At 34.1% G+C, this 19,793-nt stretch overlaps 1 protein-coding gene across 6 annotated transcripts in view; it reads left to right on the plus strand.

Annotated features, from left to right (window-relative positions):
• The window catches only part of HOMER1 (homer scaffold protein 1), a 135,183-nt gene that overhangs the window by 71,354 nt on the left and 44,036 nt on the right, over positions 1-19,793 (plus strand). The gene's annotated exons all lie outside the window — the stretch shown is intronic.

The raw sequence follows: 19,793 nt of genomic DNA on the forward strand, positions 1-19,793 counted from the left end.
CAACTGTGAAGTGAGAATATTCCAGAACTTTTTTTCATGAGAATTCTAATTTTGATTGAATTTGTTGAATATTAGGGGCAGCACGGAATATACACATTAGAGACTAACACTGAGAGACCTCATGATCAGGCTGAGGAAGAAATTAGTTGTGAGTTTTTTTAAGGAACGTGTGAGGAAAACTTTGTGACTGCAAGAGTATTCTAATTTTGTACCTAAAAATGCTAATAATTTGGCATACAATAGTAGACCCATCTTAGAATTATCATGGTTAAAGCATTAATATGTTTTAACTATGGCAGTGTAAGCATATTCTCTTTTCTATTGTTATAAAAATAAACTGAATACATGAAAAATTTATTAGTTCCTCTGAATATCATGTACACATCAATAGGTAAAATATATAGGGTTTTTTTTTAATATGCAATTACAACTGAAGAGCAATGTGATTAGTATGCAGTTTTTAAAAAGGGAAGGAAAAATTTTATTCCTATTAAATTTAACATACCCATATAAAAGATGTAAATGCACTGAACATAATAAATTTGATTTCTTTGACTTACTTAAATGAGCCATGTGCATTGAATATTATAGCATTTGGAAATGAGAACTTTTGTATTTAACATTTGTAAAAACTATTTCTAGTTTACTTTATGCACCTAAAAGTCTCTGAATGTTTGTTGTTTTCCTGATCCTTAGTATTTGGAGTTATGGACTGGGATTAGTCATCTTCTATTGATCTGCTCTGTACTTGGGAGTCTAATAGGAGTTAGTTATTTTTACTTGAAGGTACGGCTTCTTTGACTACTAGAATCTGTAGATTACTCATGGAGATACTTGAGTTCTGAAAAGAAAATTTAATAGGTCATTTAAAGCTTTTAATTATGTTAAAGGTATTATACAGTCTTATAGTTTTCTTGTTATACCATTTTAAAAATAGCTTACAGGATTTCAGAAGACTTACCTTCTGAACTAGTTTTGATTTCTACCTGAGATGGACGATTGAGTGTTTTATAACCAATGTTAGAATCCCAAAATAACAGGATAGACCTTAAAGATGGTGTAATCTAGGATCTTCCAAACTTCGGTAGTTTGAAATCAATTTAGGTTATTCTTGGCATTCTAAAAAATGAAACATGAGATAGGAAATATTGGAGTAAAATTCACATTAAGAATAGAAACTTTGCTTCATTCAGTAATGCACAGATTTGTGTAGGTGCCTGATTATAATGTAAGAAACATCAGTTTGAAAGCGTGTGCCTTCAACACATGAGACTAAATCCCAGCGGTTAGGTCAGTTGTCCTAGGTTGCATAGTTCATGAAACTTGAGTAGGATTGCAGCTCACCTTTTGATCCCAATAGGGAATGCCAGTTAGAGTACATTTTAGTTGAACTCCTATCACAAGTACGCCGTAGTGTTAGGAAGTTATTATCTTCCTATCCTAAAAGTACTCTGTAGAAATAAGATCAGCGTTTCATGAATGAGAAACAGAAGATTAAAATAATTTTTATTTAAATCTGAAACTTGTGTTTAAATTTGATAATTTAAACGCTTTTTTTTTTAAAAAGGAAGACAAAAGTATGTTTTTTAAGGCTTATTTAGACAATGTTTGCCTTCTTCCTTAGTACTTACTTCAACAGAAAAGAATGAACAAATATATATATATATATTTTGCCAACATTTCTCTGTCCTGGTTGATGCCATTTTACTGTTAAGTAAGGAGCAAAGTCACTAAAATATCTATGTGTTGTGATTTCATGAAGAAAGGATATGAAGAGCAATGACCTAGTTAGTCAAGTTAATTAAGAGTTGATGGTAGTAATAGTACTTAGCAAGCCAATTTGTGCTCTTAAAATTCAAACCGTGTACCTAGTCTCATGAATTCATTAATTAACATACCAAAGGGTGGCCTTGATTTTCATTTGGTCCTGAAATTTTGGCATTTGTGTTATGGTTGGTTCTTTACTCTTTGTTAGTTTTATGTACTTTTTAAAAATTACTAGCTTTAAAGACATAAGGAAGATTTTTTTTTTGTTATTCTTTAAACTTACACAGATTTTCAAATATATTTGAAAGAGAGAGTACTATGATGAACTCCCATGAACACCCCCCCACCCATCTTCAAGAGTTATGTAAAAATGGCCGGTCTTATTCCTACCCCTGCCCACTCTTCCACTTGTGTATTATTTTATTTTATTTTAATTTTTTTAAGATTTTTATTTATTTATTCATGATAGACACAGAGAGAGAGAGAGAGAGAGAGAGAGGCAGACACAGGAAGAGGGAGAAGCAGGCTCCACGCAGGGAGCCCCACACGGGTCTTGATCCCGGGACTCCAGGACCGCGCCCCGGGCCAAAGGCAGGCGCCAAACCAGCCAAGCCACCCAAGGATCCCCCACTTTTGTATTATTTTAAAAGCAAATCCCAGACATAAAATTTCATCCACAATACTTTCATTTTTTATTTTTATTTTTTTAAGATTTTATTTATTCATGATAGACACAGAGAGAGAGAGAGAGGGACAGAGACACAGGTAGAGGGAGAAGCAGGCTCCATGCAGGGAGCCTGATGTGGGACTCGATCCCGGGTCTCCAGGATCCACGCCCTGGGCTGAAGGTGGCGCTAAACTGCTGAGCCACCTGGGCTGCCCCACAATACGTTTTAAAATTACTTTCGAGCTTTTTAAAAAACTTACTTACTAAGGTAGCACAGCTATTTATATTCTATCTCAGTGTCATTATACGGTCTACTTTGCATTATTTACTCTTTTCTTTGATTTTTAATTATACTGCTGAACTAAATTTTAGAATGTATGGGCTACTCAGTATACCTTAGTCAAGTGCTATTTATGTCCTTACCTTATGCAAAAACATTCTCATTGAGTAAGTTTCAATAAATTAATACATTTTTAGAGTATTTATATAAATGCTTTTTTTGAAGTTTAGGAGTGTATAAAAGGGGGAATTAGTGAGGATGAAAACGTTTACTGATTTCTTTGGGGAGGATCACTTCTCAGCCTTTTGGCTAAGATCAAGTGTGATTTCTTTGGGAGAAATGGCATTATATTTTATCTAAATTGCTATTTTTCTTAAAAATTATTTTTAACCTAAATGATAAAAATCATTTGAGGACTGAGCAGGTATATATTCCCCACCGAAGTGTTCAGGGTGTCCTTTGAGACCTTATCTTAGATTAGCTATGTACTAAATAAAGCAGATATATACTAATAGAAGAGCATAAACAAATGGGGGAAGGTTTTGTTTTCTGTTTCCAGGGACTTACTGTTTGCTTTATAGCATCAGCTGTATGAATTCTGGAATTTACTTGTTCTTAATAAGAAATTCTAGGATATGTTTTTTTAAGACTTAAAGCTATCTAAATTCCCTTTGGAAATAGTTAATTTTACACTATCCCAGTGCTGTTAGAATATAATACTAAAAACTAAAAGTTTTTATTTTGTTCAGTGTAAATTTATGTTCCCCACATATACAGTAACATATTGATAAATAACTGCTATTATTTTATTTCTGAGAGTCCAGAACTAGTATATATACATTAGTAGTTTGTGAAGCTATTTTTGTACTGATAAATTTTAATAACCGTTTGATTATATTAAGGAAAATAGGCTGTTTTAAGCACTGATTATATTTAAATTCTTTTAATGTTTATATAGTATATTCTTATGGTGCTGCTAGTACTTACACATTTTGGGGGTGCTGCATGTGTATTCTCTTCTGTTAAAGAGATTTTTCTGCCACTTTGTGTGTTTCCAGCAGATATTCATTAAAGGATGTATGCACAGATGTTACTCTTTAATATATTGATTTTACTTTAAACCAGCAAACTACAATTTTACTCAAATTTATGAAATCTGGGTTGGGTTCATTTAATTTTTATTTAATAGCGTAATTTCTTCATTATCAGAGTTTCAGAAAGCTACTGCTTTAAAACTGATCAGGGATATTTGCACAATTTGAAAAACTAAATTTTGTTAGAAAACTTATACACCGTTATAGTTACATGTTAAATTTTTTTAAAAAGTGCTTTATTTTGAATCAAATACAGTTTGTACTTACTTGAAAGATGATACAAACAAGAAAAAGATGAATGACTGTTAAGAGCTCTGGGGTACTATACTCTTCTTAGCTATGCCCTGTGTCTCCCATTTTTATGAATAGTAGGCAAAACTTAAAGGGTCATAGGTAAGAACTAAAATAGAAATAATCTCTCTAGCTAACTTTTGTTTGGATAAAATTTTATTTGTAAACCTGGGATTTGATTTCACAAGAAGTGCTTTATCATTAATATAATTGCAGGTGAAAGTTTAAATTGTAGGATTCCACTAATAGTTACAACGACTTAAATATTGTTATTCTTCCACCATTGAACTTCAGAAATTAGATTAGGTTTTTTAAAAATTAATTTGAAGGCTGAGACAGATTATGAGAGATTGTAATATAAGAATTTAGAGGTGTCAGAATTTCCTTTACCGTAATTTTGAATAGATAGCATTTTATAAGAAGTACTATAGTAATTTCATAATATATGCAGTTTACATTCTCTGGGAAGTGAAAAGCAGTTTTTACATTTTAAATAAGATGCAGTAAAAAAATAGAGTATAGTGATTGGGTGTTTACAGTATTATCTTTCTGAATAAGTATACTTAAGTTTCCTGTCCTGCATTTTTAAGAATTGATCTTTATTCTCTCCTAATGTCTTCTAAAATATTTTGAAGAAAATGTATAAATTTGCTGAAGCATTTTTTTCAGGTATTACCACTTAATGTAGGTTTTATGGAAGAAGAAAAATAACTATTCATATAAAATAAAAACATTAGTAACTCACCTTGGGATTGGTCCCTTCCCCTTCTCCCTCTTTGCCTTATCATTGTAATTAATGGGAAAGAATGTTCATCAGTCTGTCCCCATTGATTGTCAGCTTCCATTTTCAAAATGACTAGCTGGAGTTAGACATGTGGTCATTCATAATGGAACAGATTGATCCTAGATTATTTATGATCTCTTCCCTGTAGAGGGCTTTTAAAATTCATTTTAACCTTTCATTTCTGTTTTTAAAAGACCATAGTGGGGATTCTACTGGAAGGGAGGTGTGTGATATAGATAGTTCTAGGACTTAGAGGAAAATGTTCTTCCTTTTAATTGGATTCCCATCTTTCTTACTAGAGGAGTAAGGGACAAGATCAAGATGTGAACATAAGAGGTCAAACAAGCCACATAAAGGTGTGACATTTGTGGTATGTATGGCAGTAAGGAGTGGTGAGGTCTGTGATAAAGTAAAATGTGCAAGGTTCATCTGAAGATACTAAAGTTTTTTAAAATAATGCCATACAGAGGGATAGGGACTAGATGACCCATCTGGTTTCTAGTTTAGACTTTCAAAAGGAAACTGATTTACATATGGTTTAGCCCAGGGTAAAGATTTTAAGCATATTTTACTAGCAATATTCGTTGTTGTAATAACCTTATAAACTCTTGGTGGAGGTGTTTGGGATGATATAAACATGCAGATGAATCCTGGACATTTCCTCTTTTTTGACGTATTACTCTGACAGGTTTTTTCTTTCAAACACAAAAGTCAAACAATTTCTGTGTCATGGTATGTATGGACCATTCCATGGTCACCGGATGAGGCCTCCTTGGCCTCATCACCTTGTGCTTTTATAGCAGTTACTCCAAATTGCTGGTGGTTTTCCACGTATAATCAAGCAAGCATGCTTTCTCATCTGTAAGTCCTTGCTTCCTTGTTTTTGGAACATTTTCCCTTCTCTTTGCAGTGGCTGTGTACCCACACTCTGTATTTCCTCCCATCCACCTCTGGCCATAACTGGACCACCAACTGGTCAACCTCTGTAATATCCTTTAAGCTCTAGCACCACTGCCTCTGTAAACTTACTCTCATGCTCTTAGACTGAAATAAATGTATTGAAAGTAGTCATGCTCTAGGGATTACACCTTCCTTGTAGGGATAAAAAAAATGTAGATGTGACTAACCAATTAAAGTAAATGTATATTTTACTTCTATTTATTTTCCATCAGTTTTCCATTTTCCACTGACAGTTTAGCTTGGTCATATGTCCAATGTAGAGAAAATAGTTGGTTTTTATGACCCTGGCCTAAATTGAAGTTAAACTTCAATATTAGAACTTTGGAAATAGAAGAAACTTTCTATTACATAGTCCATCCACTTCATGTTACAGAAGTACAAGCAAAACAACAACAACAAAAAAGAAGTACAAGCAAGGCCAGGGAAGAGGTGAGGTATTCAGCAGCAGTATTTGTTAATGGCTTGATTAGAACAGAGATCTCCAAAGGCATTGATCATTAGGGTCCTTCCTGGTTGAGGCAGTGCTCCTTCCACTAAACTCCAGGTTTGTTTTCTGTATCATACTTCAAGATACTTTTCATCCAGATTTTTGTCATTGTTCAACATATATTTACCACTACTTGTTAAACTTCCCTACTAGATTCTTAGCTTATGGAGTGAGTTTTACTGATTTACATTTCTTGGTATACCATTTAGTTTCAAGCCATTTCGATATGTAAGAGATCATGAATAAATTTGTTAAGCAAATAAATATATATGTTTTTGCCATCACTGAGATGACAGAAAGAGGTAAATACATTGGTATATCTTGATCATTAGTGATAATAATAATATATTACTAGACAGGATCAACAAAAATATCAGTATGAAGAATAGTTTACATTTTTAATTCCAGTAGTGTCCACTTAGCAGTTAATATTCCTGTTAGTAATTTTAGTAACTGCTTTGTTGAGATGTAATTCACATACTAAATAATTCACCTATTTAAAGTGTATAATTCAAGGGGACTTTGATATATTTATAGAGGTGTGCAGCCAACACCACAGTCAATTTTATTTTTTTATTTATTATTATTTTTAAAGATTTTATCTATTCATGAGAGACACAGAGAGAGAGAGAGAGAGGCAGAGACACAGGCAGAGACAGAAGCAGGCTCCATGCAGGGAGCCCGATGCAGGACTCAATCCCGGGACTCCAGGATCACGCCCTGGGCCGAAGGCAGACGCTAAACCCCTGAGCCACTCAGGCGTCCCTCCACAGTCAATTTTAAAACATTTTCTTCACCTCCCCCATTAGCAACTACTTTTTTTTTTTCCTCCTACACACTACCTTCTTCCCCCAATCCAAGGTCACCACTAATCTTTCTGTCTGTAGATTTGCCTGTTCTGGACATTCTTTATAAATGGAACCATATAATATGTGGTCTTTTATGACTAAATTCTTTAACTTAGCATGAGTTTTCAAGGTTTATCCACATTGTAGAATATATCAGTACTTCATTTACTTTTATTGCTGGATGATATTCCATTGTGTGGATATACTACATTTTATTAATCCACTCATTAGATAATAGACATTTGTGTTGCTTCCACTTTCTGAAAATTCTACCATTGTTATGAATAATGCTGCTATGATTATTTGTGCACAGGTTTTTGTGTAATACGTGTTCTCAGTTATCCACGTATATCCTAGGAGTAGAATTACTGGGTCACTTGGTAATTTGATGTTTAACTACAGGTTAAACTTTGCAAAAGCAGCTGTACCATTTTACATTCACACCAGCATTGTATAAAGGTTACAGTTTCTTGACATCATCAGGACTTGTTATTTTCTCTTATATCTTTTTACTTATAGCCATCTTAGTAGGTGTTAAGGGCTATCTCATTGTGGTTTCAATTTGTACATATTTCCCTAATGGCTAATATTGTTGAGCATCTTTTCATGTGCTTGTTGGCCACTTTTATATGTTTTTCAGATGGCTACTCAGATCCTTTATCCATTTTTAATTGGGTTGTAATTCTTTATATATTCTGGATATATAAACTCCTTATCAGATAATCATTTGCAGGTATTCTCTCCAATTCTGTAAGTTGTCTTTTCACCTTTTGATAGTGTCCTTTGCATTACAAAAGTTTTACATTTTAATTAAGTCTAATTTATCTATTTTTCTCCTTTGTTTCGTATACTTTTGCTGTCATATCTAAGAAACCATTGCCTAATTCAAGATCATGAAAATTTACATGTTTCTTCTGAGAGTTATATAATCCTTTAGGTCTGATCCATTTTGAATCAATTTTTACATACACTGTGAGATAGAGGCCTTACTTCACTCTTTTGCCTGTGGATATAGTTTTCCCAGCACCATTCATTGAACAGACTATTCTTTTCTTACTGAATTGTCTTGACATCCCTGTAAAAAAAATCAGTTGACTGTACAGATGGGGGTTTATTTCTGAACTCTCAATTCTAACATACTCTTCATGACTGTAGCTTTGTAATATGTTTTGAAATTGGAAATTTAGGTCCTCCAACTTCATTCTTCCTTTTCAAGATTGTTTCAACTATTATGAGTCCCTAGGATTTCTACATAAATTTTAGGATCAGCCTGTGAGTTTCTGTAAAGAAGTCCATTGAAATTCTGATAGGGATTGCATTGAATCTGTGGAACAATTTTGCTGGCCATCTTAGTAATGATAAGTCTGTCAATCAGTGAACATGGGATATTTTCCCATTTATTGAGCTCTTTAATTTCTTTCAACGATGTTATTTACTTTTCAAAGTGTAAGTTTTGTGCTTCTTTTGTTAAATGTATTCCTTTATTATTTATTTTTGATGCTGTTATTTTGATTTATTTTTGATGCTGTTATTGGGATTGTTTTCTCTATTTCATTTTCTAATTGCTCATTGCTAATATATAGAAATACAGATGATTTTTGTTTAGTGATCTTATATCCCATTAATTAGCTAATAAACTCATTTATTTTAATAGTTTTTGGTGGCTTGCTTAGGATTTTCTATATACAAAATCATGTCATGTGCAAATAGAGAGAATTTTATTTCTTCCTTTCTCATCTGAGTGTCTTTTATTTCATTTTCTTGACTAATTGCCAAGTCTAGAACCTCCAGTGCAATGCTAAATACAAGGGACAAGAGTGGACATTCTTGTCTTGTTCTTATCTTAGAGGGGAAGCTTTAAGTCTTCCACTGTTAATTATGACATTAACTGTGGGTTTTCATAGATGCTTTTTTTTTTTTTAAGATTTTATTTCTTTATTCATGAGAGACATAAGGAGAGTGACAGAGACATAGGCAGAGAGAGAAGCCGGCTCCTCACAGGGAGCCCCATGCGGGACTCGATCCCTGGACTGGAATGACGCCCTGAGCCTAAGGCAGACTCTCAACCCCTGAGCCACCTAGGCATCCCTCATAGATGCTCTTTATATTCTTAGTTTTTTGATGTTTTTTTTCCCATTGATATTCTAATTGTTTAGTGACTTCTTTCCCTCAGTTGGTAGCTTTAGAAATCTATGCTTTGACATATATAGCAATATATATAGCAACATAGCTTTCCCTAAGTCTATTTCTTAAAAGTAAATTGATAGTCTGTTTTAAAGAATAGAAGAATTGACTGAGAGGTAGAATTCTTTTATAAAACTGTCACTGTTTCTTTAAAGCACATCACTACGCCTTAGTTTTTATGTCTAAAATTATAAAACTTTGCAGTTTTCTAGCTTTTTATCTTTTCCAAAATATGTGGAATAGCTTTTATGGATGGTGGAAATGTGAGCAGATTTACGTCTTTATCTGATTTTTTAAGTAATGATTTTTTTCTACTTTAATTCTTTTTAAAGATTTTATTTATTTGAGAGAGAGCAAGTGAGAGAGCGTGCAAGTAAGGAGGGAGGGGCAGAGGGAGAGGGAGAAGCAGACTCCCCACTGAGCTGAGCAGGGAGCCCAACGTGGGGCTCTTGGAGCTCATGGGGCTCAATCCCAGGACCTTGGGATCATGACCTGAGCTGAAGGCAGACACTTAACGAACTGAGCCACCCAGGTGCTCCCTCTTTTTTAATTTTTCTAAATTACAATAACTAGTAAAAATACATTCTTTAAAAAACAGAGTGAGAATATAAATATTTTTAAAGAAGATACTGGATAGGGATCCCTGGGTGGCGCAGTGGTTTGGTGCCTGCCTTTGGCCCAGGGCGTGATCCTGGAGACCCGGGATCGAATCCCACATCGGGCTCCCGGTGCATGGAGCCTGCTTCTCCCTCTGCCTGTGTCTCTGCCTCTCTCTCTCTCTCTCTGTATCTGTCATAAATAAATAAAATATTAAAAAAAAAGAAGATACTGGATAAATCATTTTATTTTAGTGAATATAAAGCATATTCTTATCAAATATGAATAGAAACAAACATATTAAAGTTACTCATTTCAAATAACTGATTTCTAGTATAATTATTACTCTAGAAGACTCTTCACATATTCCCTTATTGCATTATAGAAACATTAGCTTATGATTTTTTTTTATAAACATTAGCTTATGATTATCTTAAATCAATTATGTGATCAATACTTGTTTTATGTCAGTAGTGTTCTACTAGTTTATCTCTAAGATCTTATGTTTCTGGATGCATGTAGTCTAAGAGAGTTTTGTATTGTACATTAACCTTTGTACATTAACCTTTAAGCAACATAGGGATGTTAAAATTATTTTGTGGGACATTTTAAAGGGTACCTATGCATATAAAGTAGAAAATTAAGTCACAAACTAAGTTAAGCCAGATTTTTTTCGTTTCCTTTACCTGGGGCATTAAAGAGGTTTTTATTGTTTTGTTTTGGTTTGGTTTTTTATTTTTGATTTTCAACACTCAAAGTTCTTCATGGTAATAAGAAAATTCTTGTGAATTTTCTTCATAACTGCCTTGGAGTCTCTAACATGAGGTTAATGGAAAAACATGTTAATAAACGTGTCTTTGGAAAGTATATTCAATCCTTTGGCTTAATAGTTTTTTGTAATTAGATAGTTCTAGGATATGCTTAGTATACTCATAAACTAAGTTACTAAGGCCTTTGTGGCTCTATGAAATAATAGATTTTTTTCTCTCAGTATTTAGAGATTGAATATTAGTATTTGATAAATTATGTAAAGAACCATATCACTGGATATTTTCTGAGTCCAGGGAACAGTGGGACTATCTACCTATTCAGTTTCTTTTAAAGGATGTAGCTAAATCATTCTGTCATTCATTTCCATAATAATGGTTGGAAAGTCTTAGTTTCCATAGCAAGGAAAGGAAATGTACCTTATCTTAGTGGTCTTGCCATCTCCAGGACCTCTTAGGTGCCAAGCCCTGAACTAATATTAGACATTGTTTATCCATTTTGGTTTTTTGGAGAGAGATGTATATCTTAGGCAGAAATAATAAAGAAGAAAAATTATATACCTACATAAACTCCCTTCCCTTTTCCCCACTTCTCACTTAAAAGAAAAATTCTGCTTTGAATATTTTTCCTGGAAACGCTGCCTTACTTCTTTAAATCCTGCTGCCTTACTTCGTTAAATCCTGATACCTGCTGGATAGGTTTTTTTGTAAAGTGAGAAAAGATCAGTTCTCCAAGTTGGATATTTTTTCTTCTGCGAAGAGAGCCAGTTTTCCTTGGCTATCTGATCATTTCTGTGGCCATGAGTTTTGGAATTTAGCAGAGTCACCATTTCCTATGGAAGAAGAGGATCTGCCATTTGTCCTGATAGAGAAGATGCAAATAATCCCTAAGAGAAGAGAGTGACTAACATGGAAGAAAGAAACATGACAGTTCTAAGATATCCAGTCTTCACAGTTTTAAGTTTGAAGAGTCCAAAGAAGTAGAAAGAACCTTTAAAGAAGATAACTTCAGAGTTAAAATTCCTTTTTATTCCTAGATAGCACTTAAGGTATCTCCATGTAGCAGAAGAAAGAAATGTTTTGCTCCTTTGGCAAAATGATATTATACAGGCATAACTTGTTTTATCGTGCTTTGCTTTATTGCACTGACTAGATAATGTGCTTCTTACAAATTGAAGGTGTGTGGCAACTCTAATTGAACAAGTCTACTGGCACCATTTTTCCAAGAGCAAATGCTCACTTCAGGTCTCTGTCATATTTTGGTAATTCTCACATTATTTCAAACTTTTCATCATTATTATTTGAACTGCTGCAATCTCATCGAATTTTAACAGATGAGGAGTTCTTTTTATGGATGAGCAAAGAAAGTGGTTTCTTGAGATGGAATCTACTCCTGGAGAAGATGCTGTGAAGATTATTAAAGTGACGACAAAGGATTTAGAGGATCACATAAACTTAAGTGATAAAGCAGAGACAGGGTTGGAGAGGACTGACTCCAATTTTGGAAGAAGGTCTGTGAATAAAATGCTATCAAATAGCATCACTAACTACAGAGAATTTGTTGATGAAAGGAAGAGCCAGTCAGTGCAGCACACTTCCTTGTTGTCTGCTTTTAGGGAATTGCCTCAGCCAGCTCAACCTTCAGCAACCACCACCCTGATCTGTCTGCAGCCATCAACATCGAGGCGAGACCCTCTACCAGCAAAAAAGATTAAAATGCTGAAAACTCAGATGATGGTTAGAATTTTTTAACAATAAAGCAGTTTTTAATTAAGGCATGTACATTTTTTTTTTTAGATAATGCTTTTATACACTTAACAGACTATAGTATAGTGTGAACATAAATTTTATATGCCCTGGGACACCAGAAAACTCATTTGCCTCACTTTACTGTGATACTCGCTCAGTTTTGCTGGTCTGGAACAGAACCCTTCAGTATCTCTTTGCTCCACTTAATTTTCGGAAGGCTTGAAAGTCCTTCATAAAGAAAAATTCCTATTTGAGAATCAAAATAGCTTTATTCCTGATTTAAAAATTGTGGAAAATAATCAGCCTAATTTGCAAAGTAGAACTGTTTATACCTGTCACTTCCTTTAAGATATAATGAAGCCATTTTCCTACATGTAATCTGATACTCTTGTATTGGTCCACTTCTTTTGTTGTGATATATGAGAACACTTTACTCCCCACCTCACAGGGATGTTGTGAGGCAAATTTTAAATGTTTCTAAGAAAAGTATAGAATTAATAACTCGACTGTTTCTTGTTGGTAGTTTCTATAATCATAAGATTTTACTTATTTCTAAATTTACAAGTGCTTTTTTTTATAGCTATGAATGGATATTAGGTATATTCCAATGGAAGTAAGATAATGAAGTTGTAAGTGATTTATCAATGAACATCCTTGTATAAATTTAAATGCATGAAACATTGCACTGATTTTTTAACAAAGAGCTTTATATAATTACAATTAAAGAAAAGCTAAAGTAAGTGTCTGGTTTCCCCTTTTTTTTAAATTGAGATTTAATTATTCATACCTCTTAGAAAAAAGGCAACCCAATTCATTAAATTCTAGTTGAAAAGAAAATGAATATGACAAGGAAATAGATAAAATTGGGATCCCTGGGTGGCGCAGCGGTTTAGCGCCTGCCTTTGGCCCAGGGCACGATCCTGGAGACCCGGGATCGAATCCCACGTCGGGCTCCCGGTGCATGGAGCCTGCTTCTCCCTCTGCCTATATCTCTGCCTCTCTCTCTCTCTCTCTCTGTGACTATCATAAGAAAAAAAAAAAAAAGGAAATAGATAAAATTAAAGAAAAAAAGTGAAAATCTCAAAACAAGGTTCAAGCATACAGAGATGCCCAGAATTTAGACTTCCATAAAAGCTGAGTTACTGTTAACACAGTTAACACAGATAAAACTCTGTGTTACTAGGTAGAGGTGAAATCTTAGTAATACTTGGATAAAAATAAGATTATTGGGGATGCCTGGGTGGCTCAGTGGTTGAGCACCTGCCTTTGGTTGAGCGTTTGCCCCAGGATGTGATCCTGAGGTCCCAAGATCGAGTCTCACATCAAGCTCCCTGCATGGAGCCTGCTTCTTCCTCTGCTTGTGTCTCTGCCTTTCTCTCTGTGTGTCTCTCATGAATAAATAAATAAAATCTTTTAAAAAGTTTAAAAAAATAAGATTGTTGTAATAGAAATTTGATAAGCATTTGCTTCATATGATAGAAGGACCCAAAAGAAAACTTGCATAAAGGAAAATTAGGTAAAATTCATGCATAGAAAATTCTTGATAGCCTACAGAATTTGGTTTCATTTGTACAGTTTTATTTTCATAACATATTTTGGGAAGTAATTATATAGCATTTTCTGTTTCACGTAAATCAACCCAATTTTTGCAAGTGAAAACATAGTTACAGCATGTGCATTATCGGATAATGACACCCAGAGTGAGGCTTTAAAATTGCTATAAAATATTCACTTCTGCTTTGTTCTCACTGTCATAGTATCAAAAGACAAGTCAATTCAAAGTGAATTTAGGGAATCAAGCTTATAATATGTATTCGAATTTAGAAAATATTTCCTACATTACCATATTATTTAAATATTTATTTTACAACTTATTCCAAATGCTGTAAAAAGGAGAATAGATATATAGTCCTAGGTTAAGCATGTTGAGATCAAGAAGCACTCGACCTCACAATGTTGTATTTTTGTATTCGTCACTTTTTCAAAATGTAATAGCTTTAGATGAGCCTTACATATTTCTCTTTACCAGTCTGTTCCCTAATGTGATATGTACTACAGAGTTCACTCATGTTGTTTAATTTGTTATTTAACTTTAGTAGGAGTGGGAACTATACAAGGGGCTTTTATTCAGCTAACTCCGTTTGTCCCTGTAATCTCTCCCTCCTTTACTAATTTTATAATTTGCCCTCATTTAAGAGTTTTATGCATGCATTCATATCCATTGATATGAATGATATATATTGGTTCATAGTGTATTATTGATCCATAGGATACAGTGTGTCATTCTGTATTTAGTTTAGTGCTCATATACTTGATTACTGCAGCAAGAATAATCTTTGGAAATTCTAACCTCAGAATAATGAGAAAAACCCTATGTTAACAGTCAGCTAGTTTGAGGGTTGTAATGAAATTATTGATAAAATGTTATGTATAAGCATTTATAAAAATAGAGTTCCTTGGGAGCACCTGGGTGGTTCAGTTGGTAAAGTGACCAACTCATGATTTAAGCTCAGCATTGTCTTGAGATTGAGCCTTGCATTGGCCTCCATGCTCAGCTGGGAATCTGCTTGAGATTCTTTCCCCTCTGCTTCCACCCTACCCCCATCCCTATCCCATGCCACCAGCTCACGCTCTCTCTACCTCTCTAAAAATAGATAAATATTAAAAAAAAAAAAAAACTCCTCTAAAAATAATTCTGAACCTGGTTTCGGTTGCCCCTACTGATTTTTTTAAACACCAAATATGGAATCTAATACTGAGAAGTTATTTTTTTACTAAAAATTTTAGAGAAAGTGTGCCTTTTTTTCTAAAGCAGTCCCAAAATATGGTAGTATCTGATATATGTGCTCTTCTAAACAATCTGTCATAGAAAGGACAGATTAAAGTTGGTGAACATGTGCTTCAGAAATATGAAGAAGTATAACCATTATTAGTCATTACCTTAACAGTTACTTTTCTGATCTTTAAAATTTAGAAGGGCTATCTTGTATTAGTGCCCATTTTAATATGGAAACAGTTTAGAAAATGAATGCATCCTGAACCTGATTTAATTCTAGAGAGAATAATTTCCTGGGAAGAAATGTGAATAATATATTGGTTTTATGATCATTGTATTGGTCTCTAAAAATAAAGCACATTCTTACCATAATATCCATCTCAAAAATAAAGGGATGAACTTGGGTTTTTGTGGCCATGCCACCAGTAGTATTCATTTTAGGCAAATTACTTCATCTCTCTAAGCTAGTTTCCTCATCTGTGAAGTGAAAGAGAGAAGTAATGATTCCTAAGGCCCTTTCTTTTAATAATCTAAATGATCTTGCCATTAGTCCAGAAAATAAGATGTCCTCTTATGATCTCCTGTGGCTGGGCATGAGCTTTAGTACCAAGTTTATAGCGATTAAAAACATTGATAATGTTACTATGCTACCTAAAATAATTAAATATGAGTCAAATTAACCATCTCTATCTTTAAGTAGAAATTTAGGAAAAAGCAGTGTAAGTATAGTATCCTCCTATGCTTCTGCGTTATGTGCACACATAATTATAATCATTTAACTTCCTTCCAGATGTCACTATAGATTCAAAATATGTGATCAATCCATCAGTTAATACTTTCCAACAATAGATCCATTTCAAATTAGAGCACTAGCACTAAGAGATAACCATAACATGATAATGTCCGAGAATGGAATATTGTAATAGAATACATTTTTGAACTCTAATGCTATCTAATAACCAGACTTAGAGATTGAAACCCATAATAATTAAATCTCTACTTGGGAATGGACTTTAGGAATATTAAGTCATAAACAATAAACTGAAAGAAACTTGCTGTATGTAGTCACACACTTTGAAACCTTGTACTTCACCACAGGAAAATAGTGAAGTCTGACATGCTGTCTTGGAAAAGTAGGATGTAAGAATTTATTAAGTAATATATTGCTATACCTGGAAGTAATAGTGTAGGCATTTAGCACTTCAAATAGTGTTGTTTAATGTCCTACCAGTGAGTCACACCTCACAAATACAAGTTGTAAGCTAATTTATAGAAAGAAAGCATTATGCCCCCCAAAAGCCAGAGAAGACTACTCCTTCCTTTTAAATCACAAGGTCAGCAATACCAATTGAGAGAAAAATCATCTTTGTTCTTCTTTATTCATTCTTCTTCCTGAAGAGATTATCTTGTAATAGTCCATATATTTCAGTTCAGAACTTTGTGTGTTTTAAGATTTTTATTTATTCATGAGATATAAAAAGAGAGAGGCAGAGACACAAGCAGAGGAGAAGTAGGCTCCCCCCACAGGGAGTCCAATGCAAAGACCTTGGGATCACGTCCTGAGCCGAAGGCAGAAACTCAACCACTGAGCTACCCAGGCGTCCCTCAGTTCAGAACTTTGAATGCTAGGCTCACCCTGCTATTCTTAGTACTTCGAACGATTAGGTGGTATGGTATATATGGAAATTTATTCATTAAAGGTCCTACACGGGTTTCTATTTTTAAACCTTTGTGTTTATAATTTTTAATTTTTAATCTATCTTATAGGCATCGTATGAGAAGATGAATAGGTCTAATTTTGCCACTTTTTAGAGAACAGACTGGAATGTAAGGAGGTTAGAGAATTTTTCTAAGATCTATAGACACCAGAATTAGAATTTGACTCTAACCATTGGCTTTTCTGTCCCAGTCTTTCCCAAATCTATCTTGAAATTTTTAGTCTCTGTATGGAGACAAAACTTGGAAAAGATGGTAATTGACAAAATTCAGTCATTATTTGGCACAAAAATAGCTTATGAATCTTTAAATACGTGATTGAAATTCATCAATAAGTAGGTCTATAGGCATTTGATTTATTAGAGAACATACAATGTATTGAGGTTAAGTCAACATGGTCATGTTGATATTATGTTTTCATTGACAGGATTTAACAGGATTTAGTGTGTATTCTTGGTGTGTGTAGTCATAGTATTCTTTAGGGCCTGCAAGCAAGGTAAAATATTTAGGTAATCTTAGATTTGAGTAATTTGTAATTTGTACAGTAATTATACAGTAGTTTGTATTGTATGTTTACTGTGTACACATACATAATATGCTTTCTGTGCTCGTTAGTCTTTTGATACAATGGTAAGTTAAGAATGTAATCTAGGTGTTTACCAAGTAGCTGGCTAACAGTTTTAATTCTGCTTAGAGCAAAGCTTTATGTTTCCAAGACCATTGTGGCATGAGCAAACATTTGAAACACATGTCCTAGAGTTTTCAGACCTGCATATAATGATCTGACAACGTCTAGAAAGGGCTCCATAACAAAAGTCATTTCTTGGGAGCAGCAAGTTGAAATTTGTAAATAGCTTCAAAGGTAATCTGCAAAATATGGTCGTAGGCCCTAAATAGTTTAAAAGTAGGTTCTAGGGCAGCCCAGGTAGCTCAGCGGTTTAGCGCTGCCTTCAGCCCAGGGCGTGATCCTGGAGACCTGGGATTGAGTCCCACGTCAGGCTCCCTGCATGGAGCCTGCTTCTCCTTCTGCCTGTGTCTCTGCCTCTCTCTCTCTCTCTCTCTCTCGAATAACTAACTAACTAACTAACTAACTAAATAAATAAATAAATAAAATCTTAAAAAAATAAAAGTAGGTTCTAAATTTTATTTGAAGATAAAGAGGTTAAAGGTAGTTCGATAAACCTGTAATCCTAAAACCACACATCCATAGGCTGGGAGCACCTGCAAGGCACTATTATTTTTGTGAAGTATCTTCATATGTATGTATATATACATGTGTAATCTCCTGGATTAAGAATCATTTAACTAAAAGTTATGTATGTAAAATTGCCATGAGGCACACACACAATCAGAGGTCAAACTAAGCATGACCAGTTATTTCTTGCAGTTATCCACATATAGGTTCATTTTAATACTCACTGTTCAAAATCTAGAATTTATTAAGCATATCTGTGAGCCAAGACAAAGTGAATAAGTTTGTCCTTGAAAAGCTTTGTGAGGCAGAATGTATAAGCAGTATGATAGTGATCCATTGAGTGCTCTGGAAGCCATGAAGAGCCTCATCTCTCTCCCCATTGCTACTAAAAACACTGCAGATCTCAGTTTGCTTTACCCTTTTTTGACTTTGGAGTGTCAGGTACTGAATAAGAAAAAAGTCTCAGTTCTCATGGTATTTAAATAGGGGAGTTAGAAAAATAAGTACATAACAATTACATAAATAACTGCATGATTACTGTTATGAAAAGTGTCATGAAAGAAAAGATCAAAGGGAGAGGAGAGAGCAGGTGTTGTTATGGCTGGATCAGAGGAAGAGGCCCCTTGAGGACTACACATCACTTTTCCTTCCAGAGAAGAGACATTGGTCTAGGAGAGAGAGGAAGGAGCACCCAATAGAGGGAAGAGCATCTTCTTTGGCCTTCAAGCACTAAGATGTTTAGTGATTTCATCTGAGGTCACGGTAATGACAGTGGAAAGAAATGGTAGAGAAAGACTGACCTGGAAGAAATAAGAGAATTGTTCACTTTGTAGCATTGAGAACAAAGGGCTAGAAATCAAGATGATTCAAGCTTTTAAGCCTTTTGAGAACAATAGCTATGCTGGTTCGTCCTTACATTGTCTGATAGAGTGCTTGATACATAGGTGTGCAATAACCAATTATTGAATCAGGTGACTAGTTAATTGTTGCTTATATATGAGATTTTTTCCTACAGTTAGGGTAGAAATTCCTTTGATAAGAAAAATGTCATATACGTCTATAACTCCCAAAATATTAGATCCATAAAAAGCAGTAAATACTGTTGATTTATCACTTTTTGCTTGAGTTGTTCAGAAATTGTACAAACTGATAGCCTATTTAGTTCTCCGGTAACGGTTAAAATGCTAGCATCACATGACTAAGTAAATTAGAAATGCAAATCTTAATGCGTTAATAGAAAATGAACGAACACCTCTTTGATTACTTTATCTTCTTCTCCAAATAGTACCTAAGAGCCAAAATATATAAATGCCCAAATTTTATAAAATTTGGTTTTTGGTTCTTAGTTGCTAAGAATTTTAAGGAAGAAGTACTTCTGGCTGTGTGGTAAATCCACAGTATCGCTTAGCACACTGTCGAATAAAGATCTTCCATGTAGTGTAGTGCTAAGGGTATCAGTATATAGAATCTGAAATTAGTTTTTCTTCCGTGAATTTATTTGATCACTTTTATAAAAATGCATCGGAAAGAGTTAACTATACTCTCAGAAAATCACCATTTTTAAGTTACATATAGTTGCCACATGTCATGTCAGTGTAATATAATTCTTGAAAAACTCAATGTAAAAGCTA

This window comes from Canis lupus, chromosome 3 (genome assembly GCF_003254725.2).
Source record: "Canis lupus dingo isolate Sandy chromosome 3, ASM325472v2, whole genome shotgun sequence".
Classification (NCBI taxonomy): Eukaryota; Metazoa; Chordata; class Mammalia; order Carnivora; family Canidae; genus Canis; species Canis lupus.